We start from the raw sequence: 8,678 nt of genomic DNA, 5'->3' as shown, positions 1-8,678 counted from the left end.
TCATTTCTCTTATATTGCAGCAATTTCCCAAAACTGACACAGTGAACTTTTTATCCATAAATAGTTATATTTCACTGTGGAATGTCCATGAAACTACTTCACTCCTGATATCACTGAAACACCTTAAACACATTTAAACACCTTTATTTCTTTTTCCTTCCTTCCTTCCTTCCTTCCTTCCTTCCTTCCTTCCTTCCTTAACCTTCATGTATCCTTTATCTCTATTATTAATTCTTTATTTCTCTCTCCTCTTGTTTCTTTTTCCTTCTATTTTTTCCTTTCATTTATTTCTATTTATTGTTTGTTCCTTTATCTCTCTCATTCCTACTGTTCTTCTATCATTCCAATTTCTTTCTTTCACTTCATTTGTTTTTCTTTTTTATTCCTTTATTTTTTCCTTCCTTTTTTTCTTTTGCTAGTTCCTTCTTTCTCTTTCAACCTGTTTTATTCTTTATCTATATTTTTAATTCTTTATCTTTCTCTCCTCTATTGTTTCTTTCTTTCCTTCTATTTCCCCTTTCATTTATTTCTATTTATTATTTGTTCCTTTATCTCTCTCTCTCTCTCTCTCTCTCTCTCTCTCTCTCTCTCTCTCTCTCTCTCATTCCTACTGTTCTTTCTTTCTTTCTTTCTTTCTTTCTTTCTTTCTTTCTTTCTTTCTTTCTTTCACCACCATACCAATGATTGTTTTCTTATAACAGTATGTCCTAAAGGTGGTGTTTTATTTCTCTTATATTACAACAGTTTCCCAAAAGTGACACAGTGTACTTTTTATCCAAAAATCGTTACATTTCACTGTGGAATGTCCATGAAACTACTTCACTCCTGATATTACTTACTTTACAGCAGCTCTAAACAGTCTTTCTCTCACCAACCTCACAGGAGGATAAAAACGCAGCTTGTCTTGTTACCCGAAAAAACAGAAAGCACAAAATCCTGTCCTGAAGTTTTGACACTGGAGACTCCTTCCATAAAACACTAAACAATCATCTTCAAGAAATCAGTGATTTATACTGCACATTTTTCTTTTTGAAATAACAACACATTTTTATCTGCTCATTATCAGGACTAAGTTTGCATTTGAGAATCTGGCATAGAAGTCCCTGTGAACGAGCTGTAACTATAGAAACAATGATGCCCTGCATTAGTGCGAGTGGGTTCATATAACCCTGTCGTTTGCCTTGCAGCTGGAACTAATGTCAGTTACAGAAAATTAACGAACACCTTGTGAACAATCAGACTGGAGAATTCAGCAGTGCTGGGGTATGAATATGTAAAAGCTGCATAGCAGTTGAGTGTTGAGTCGTGTAGTGAGTTCTGGAGAATGTTGAGTGAGCCGTGCGTTCCCATAGGGAGATGGAGGGGATGAGTGCAGAACCTGGACGTGTCCTGCGGTAATAAATGTTGTTGTTACAGGTCTAGCTGCAGTGGAAGGGAGGGATATGGCTTTCTTTAATTGGTTGTGTATGAAGCAGTTGTCAGATTGGTTCCTTGGCTCTAAGTCTTAATTAAACACCGTCGCATGCTGGGCTGGTCGCACGCTCACACAGGGCAGCAATGAATCTCTCTTCCTCTCTCTCTCATTACCTAAGACACCCACATGCACAGACGGCTGTCTATAATGGGTTTGCATAAAGACACCGCTGAATGAATGGATACCTGTTAGAGAATTTTGCTTATGCCACTGAAACTCTTTCTCTCTCTCTCTCTCTCTCTCTCTCTCTCTCTGAAAGTCAGCCTGCATTAATGCACATAAGACAAAGGCACAATATGGAGCAACAGAGACTGTTCCAGGCTCATCTTTTATTCAACACGGATACCTGCTGATTTCAGACACACACAGAAGCTAATGTTATCCAGTCGAATTGTAACTGCCTGAATCCTGCCTGTTCATGTTTCAGCAACATGAGGAGGAATATTTTAACTCAGAGGCTGTGCGTGCAGATTTTTCCCCGCACTACTCATCCCAATTTCCGGCTCATTTCATGTGCCTTTGGTGAATCTAATCTCTAATTCACAGCACATTTAAACACCAATGAAGCAACAATTAGGTCGAGCAGATATCCGTGAGTCACACAGCCAGCACACAGACACATTCCGGGTCATTTCTCATTTTCCTCAAGTCACTTTTTACAGCACCTGAAGGCACGGCATGATTATATGTGAAGTCATTCTCTTGCCTTTCTTCCTGTTTTATTGTTCCTTCCTTCCTGCTAGTCTGTTTCTCTCTTTTATGAGCCCTTCAGCAAAATATTGCCTTTGTAAATTGTAAGGGAAAAAAAAACAAAGATCAGTAAAATTTGTACTAAGAGCACAGAAACAGCTGGATACAAGATACAACAAATGCACCCTCTCATTTCACCAGATGAGAAAAGTACTTGTATTTGTGATACTTTTTACTTCCTCTTACTCCTATTCAATCACTCTGCACATTTTTACATATAACTTTGATTAAAGGCTTCATTTTATCCTTATATTTTTATCCATAAATTTACTTGCATCCTCGTGTTCAAGTCTCATTTTATTTTCTTTCACCTTGTTATTGATCCAGACAATCAGAGCTCTGTGTGCTTTGACTATTATCATTTATACCACAGCACTGCTGAATTCTCGATTCTGATTGGCCAGAAGTTTTTGATTATATTTCTATAACAGCAGCCCCTGATGATAGTTCCAACTGTATGTCAAATCAGAGATTTATATTAATGAGCTCAAGATTTCTAAAACATTTTCATTTCTATATGAGTGAGATTTGAAGTTTTAAGTCAAGAGATATTTATTTAACATTTATGAAATGAGTCTCCAGTCTCCTTCATTCCTTCCTTCATTCCCTTTTCATTCTGTATTCCTTTATCTTTTTCCTTCCTTCCTTCCTGATTTCTTTCTTTCAACCTTTTTCATTCTTTATCTCTATTTTTAAAGCTGTACTGCCTTTCAGATTTTTCAACTGTAGGTCATAAAAAGAATTTTCCCTACACCCAATGATTTTTGTTTAGTGGACTGAAAGCTACTGAATTTGAATTACAGACGTCCAATTTTATTATTTTTTTTAAAAAATAGAACAATTAATGAATTTAGGGCCACATGGCCCTAAATTCTCTGCTATTTTTTCCTGCTTCACCATGATGGAATTCAAGATACTACATCATGCATCACGTGGTGGGCTTTCCCCGTTCACACACAGCATTGTGGGATACAAATTTGAAACAGGAGAGAAAAATGGAGGACGTGATCATGAGAATGAATCGTGAAAGACCGACTACAGGAACGGAAAGTGAGAAGAAAAGCCGTTATGTTGTGAAGGAAAGGAAACGCAGAACCAAGCTAATAAATATCGGCGGTCAGCGAGCACCTCGGTGTGATCAGCTGTTCATTTAGCAACAGAATGATGTAACTGTCAGTGCACGGTCAAAGGTAAACCTGCGCATGTGCACATGGACTTCCTCTGTCTGCTTAACTGCGCAAAGAGAATGATTTCATGCACATTATTTGCTCAGGAATCCCCTCAAATTAAATAACTTTCCAGCTATAGAATGGCCTGATATATATGTGTGTGTGTGTGTATATATGGGTCCGTCTCAGAAACTGGGTACTGTGGGGGTACCCCACTAAATATACTCAGTCAATAAACTATACGGTTTTGAATGGTGATGTTTGGTTTTAATTTGAAATAAAATGATGAAAGAAATAATACAGATAAAACTAAGTCTTTGATGTGAATATTCAGAATTTGGCAAAAATTCTGCAAATTTGTGGAAAAATGGCGGCTTGATCTGGGACATGATACTGTAAATGGTTGACTACATCGCATTCCCTTAAAAAGGTTGTAGTCCACTGAAAAGTCTACAGTTATCACTAATTGTATTTTAAGTTGTAACTTTTTACATCTAAGGATTGGTGCGCTCACAGAATAATCATAACCTTAACAAAACATCATGCAAAATATTTGATCACCGTTGTAACTCCATTTTCCGCATACCCAAAACCAATACGATCGTGTGTTTTGATCTAAACGGAATGCCTCGGGGTCAAGGTCACTACCTCACTAAAAGTAGTAACTTAGTCACTACGCCATTTTAAAAATTTAGTTATAAATCTGCGATTATGTTTTTTAAAATGAAAGCTGAAAGTTAGGTATAGAATATGTTTCTTACAGAATATGTTACAATGGTAGCTGGTCTTGTATGAATTTCTGAGCTATAAAATGAGTTCTGGTCTATTTTTTACCATAACGTGTTATTTGTGTGCGGGGAAGGACACACATTAACAATTTGCATGTGTAGAATGGAATTTTCCACTCCAACAGTTAGAAGTTGATCGTGCTTCCATTTGCGGTTTTTCTGTTATGCGAGTGATCTGTTCGGACGTTATCACTGAAAAGGTGAGTTTTGACAGTTTTATTTTGTTTTAGTCTTGCAGTATAAGGCAATAGAATGTTTCTTTTTCATCTTACTTTCATATTTCGTAGTGTTTGCGTATTTTTGGCCAATATTTTGCAATCATTGTCAATTTAGATCGAACTTTTGATAAAATCAGCCGGTACAGTCGCTGTTCTTTTACCACTGCCGTTATTCTCATCTTTCCGGTGTGTTCTTGATTTTTCCATCGTGTCCTATTTCGCCATATCAAATACCCAAAATGTATCATATTATTCATATTTAAAATCAATTCAGTCATCATAACTTGGCATTTTTAACCCAAGCAATCAAAAAGAGGAAATTTATTCAATATTTTCACTCATCTGTGAAGGAGGGGCTTTAATTCTTCATGATGTAGTTATTTTATATGTAAATCAATTTTACAAAAGCATTTGAATTGTAAAAAAAAAAAAAATTCCACAGTGGAGGCCAGATAAAGCAAGATGCTATCTTTATTCTTATTAAACATGGCAAAAAGAAACATTGGGTGTTAGGTAAATGCAAAAAAAAAAGTAAAATTAGAAAATTTATTTTTTGACCATAATGTCCCAAATGAGGGACCAGTTTCTGAGATGTCTCTCTCTATATAGATAGATAGATAGATAGATAGATAGATAGATAGATAGATAGATAGATAGATAGAGTGGCTTGCAAAAGTTTGGGCACCCTTGATGAAAATGTCTGCTACTGTGAATAGTTAAGTGAGCAGAAGTTGAACTGATCACCAAAAGGCATAAAGGTAAAGATGAGACATTTCTTTTTAGTGTTTTATGCAAGATTTGTGTATTATTTTTATTTTGTACAATTGGAGAGTGAAAAAAGAAAAGGAACACCATGCGAAAGTTTGGGCACCCCAATACATTTGAGTTCTCAGGTAACTTTTATCAAGGTTCCGGACCTTAATTAGCTTATTGAGCTGTGGCTTGTTCAAATTCTTCATTAGGAAAGGTCAGATGATGCAGATTTCAAAGCTTTATAAATTCTCTGACTCCTAAAACTTGTCCCTAAAATCAACAGCCATGGGCTCCTCTAAGCAACTCCCTAACATTCCAAAAAATAAAATAATTGATGCTCACAAAGCAGGAGAAGGCTACAAGAACATAGCAAAGTGTTTTCTTGTAGCTGTTTCCTCAGATTGTAATGTTATTAAGAAATGGCAGTTAACAGAAACAGTGGAGATTAAGGTGAGGTCTGGAAGATGAAGAAAAGTTTCTGAAAGAACTGCTTGTTGGATTGCTAGAAAGGCAAATAAAAAACCTTGTTTGACTGCAAAAGACCTTCAGAAAGATTTAGCAGACCCTGGAGTGGTGGTGCACTGTTCTACTATGCAGTGACACCTGAACAAATATGAAATTCATGGAAGAGTCATCAGAAGAAAACCTTTCCTGCGTCCTAGCCACAAAATTCAGCATCTTAAGTTTGCAAATGAACATCTAAGCAAGCCTGATGCATTTTGGAAACAAGTCCTGTGGACTGATGAAATCAAAATAGAACTTTTTGCCCACAATGTGCAAAGGTATGTTTGGAGAAAAAAGGGTGCCAAATTCCAGGAAAAGAACACCTCTCCAACTCTAAAGCATGGGTGTGGATCGATCATGCTTTGGGGTTGTGTTGCAGTCAGTGGCACAGGGCACATTTCACTGGTTGAGGGAAGCATGGATTTGAATAAATACCAGCAAATTCTGGAAGCAAACATCACACCATCTGTAAAAAAGTTGAAGTTAAAAAGAGGATGGGTCCTACAATAAGATGATGATTCAAAACACACCTCAAAATCTACAATGGAATACCTCAAGAGGCACAAGCTGAAGGTTTTGCCCTGGCCCTCACAGTCCCCTGACCTAAACATCATTGAAAATCTGTGGCTAGATCTCAAAAGAGCAGTGCATGCAAGACAGCCCAAGAAACTTGTCGACCTGGAAGCCTTTTGCAAGGACAAATGTGTGAAAATCCCCCAGGTAAGAACTGAAAGATTATTCTCTGGCTACAAAAAGTGTTTACCGTACAAGCTGTGATGCTTGCCAAAGGGAGTGTTACTAAGTACTGACCATGTCAGGTGCCCAAAATTTTGCTTCAGGCCTTTTTCCTTTTTTGGTATTTTATGCCTGTAAATGATGGAAATAAAAATGTAATCTTGACTTAATGCTCAGTGATGGAAGAGGAGTTGATCTATGTGAGGTTCGCAACAGCAGGGAAGATGGATGTGTGTTTTGCTGGTGTCCAGTCAGTGGTCAAACCTGATGCCACCCACATTACTGAGGCAATCACTTCATTAATGGAAACAGTCTCAGGAAATTAAGATGGAACAGGGCAGTCACAGTGGCTGGAGAAACTTGTAGCTTGTGGGACTGATGGTGCATTGGTGATGACAGGGGTTAAGAAAGGAGTTGTCACCCAATTGCACCAGGACAGATTATATGTTTTAGGAATACATTGCATGTCCCACAGGCTAGAGTTGGCCTTCTCAGATGTCATGACCCAGATTAGTATGGCTAGGAAAGTTGAAGAGTTACTGAGTGGCCTCTACACCTTCTATCGCAAGAGCTGTACTAACAGAGCAAACTTGAAGAAAGGATTTGAAGAAATAGGCATGAAACATCTTATGCCACCAAGGATAGGGGGAACACGGTGGGTGTCACATGTCTTGCAAGCTTTCAACAAATTTTTGAGAGGTTACAAGGGACTTGTGCACCACCTAGACCAGGTAGGCCTATAGTATAGCTTAAGTTAGAATGCCATTGATGATCATATTTAGCTGGCATATTTAACTATGACATTTGAATTCATATTTCATATCTACAAATTTACTGGGGGCGGCACGGTGGTGTAGTGGTTAGCGCTGTCGCCTCACAGCAAGAAGGTCCGGGTTCGAGCCCTGTGGCCGGCGAGGGCCTTTCTGTGCGGAGTTTGCATGTTCTCCCCGTGTCCACGTGGGTTTCCTCCGGGTGCTCCGGTTTCCCCCACAGTCCAAAGACATGCAGGTTAGGTTAACTGGTGACTCTAAATTGACCGTAGGTGTGAATGTGAGTGTGAATGGTTGTCTATGTGTCAGCCCTGTGATGACCTGGTGACTTGTCCAGGGTGTACCCTGCCTTTCACCCGTAGTCAGCTGGGATAGGCTCCAGCTTGCCTGCGACCCTGTAGGACAGGATAAAGCGGCTAGAGATAATGAGATGAGATGAGACAAATTTACTGTAGTAATTTGTTTAGGCTTGACAGGGCAATAAATACTTAGTGTGCATTAAAATGTTTTAATAGTTGTATTACTCAATTGTATGAAAGTGTTTTAAAATGTCAAATCAGATGCAGTCACCTGAAGAAGGTAGGAGTGAAAAACAGCAAGCAAAGGCCAGAGGATTCCTTCATATCATGAAGGATGGAGCAGTCCTGAAATTCTCCTGCTTCCTCCATGTCTTGCTAAGTCAGCTCAGCAGCCTGTCTTTAACCATGCAGCGTTCCTCAGTAACTGTGGCTGTCCTCTACCCGCACCATAATTCTCAAATACAAATCCAGGTAAAAATCACCAAATGGACTCTTTGATAAACAGTTATGTTATGCCATGATATTAAGTAACTTGATGTAATTCAATTTGTCCTCTCCTCTTCTTTCTCTTTCATAATGTAGACCTGGACCTACCATAGGCTGAAAGCAGTGCTGGGAACAAACCTGTATGAGGGCATCAGTCTGAGGCCATGTGATGATCACTCCCTTCACCAAACCAAAGACCATCTCATAGATCTGCTGTCAGAAACATTGCTCAACAGATTTGAAGATACCGTATGAGCCATGGGATCCTGTGTGCCATGCGGATCACTAACTTTTGCTACTGGCCAGAGGTGGACAGAAATGATGGTGAGCTTGTTTGTTTGTTTTTTTTAATGAAAAATGACCAGACTACACAAAACATGACTACAACAAAACTTACTGATGTCATATTTGCCTAGCACATCTTCTACATCTTTTTTCTTGCAGATTTTGGTAATTCTGACATCCAGGAGCTTGTTACACACTTCAAACCTCTGCTTCAGAGATCTGGAGTGAAGGTGGATGAAATCCTTGACCAGTGGACTATTCTGAAGTCCAGGCTCTACCAGGACCCTGGTGTCATACGAAACATCACCTGGCCTGAAATCAATCGCCAGCTTGGCCAATACTGCCCAGACATACTGCATGTGATTGACCTCACCCTTTCCATCCCTGCTTCAACAGCAGATTGTGAACATGGATTCAGTGCCATGAAGCTGGTAAAAAGTGACTGGC

This window comes from Neoarius graeffei, chromosome 16 (genome assembly GCF_027579695.1).
Source record: "Neoarius graeffei isolate fNeoGra1 chromosome 16, fNeoGra1.pri, whole genome shotgun sequence".
Classification (NCBI taxonomy): domain Eukaryota; kingdom Metazoa; phylum Chordata; class Actinopteri; order Siluriformes; family Ariidae; genus Neoarius; species Neoarius graeffei.
Note: the sequence above shows the minus strand (reverse complement) of the source record.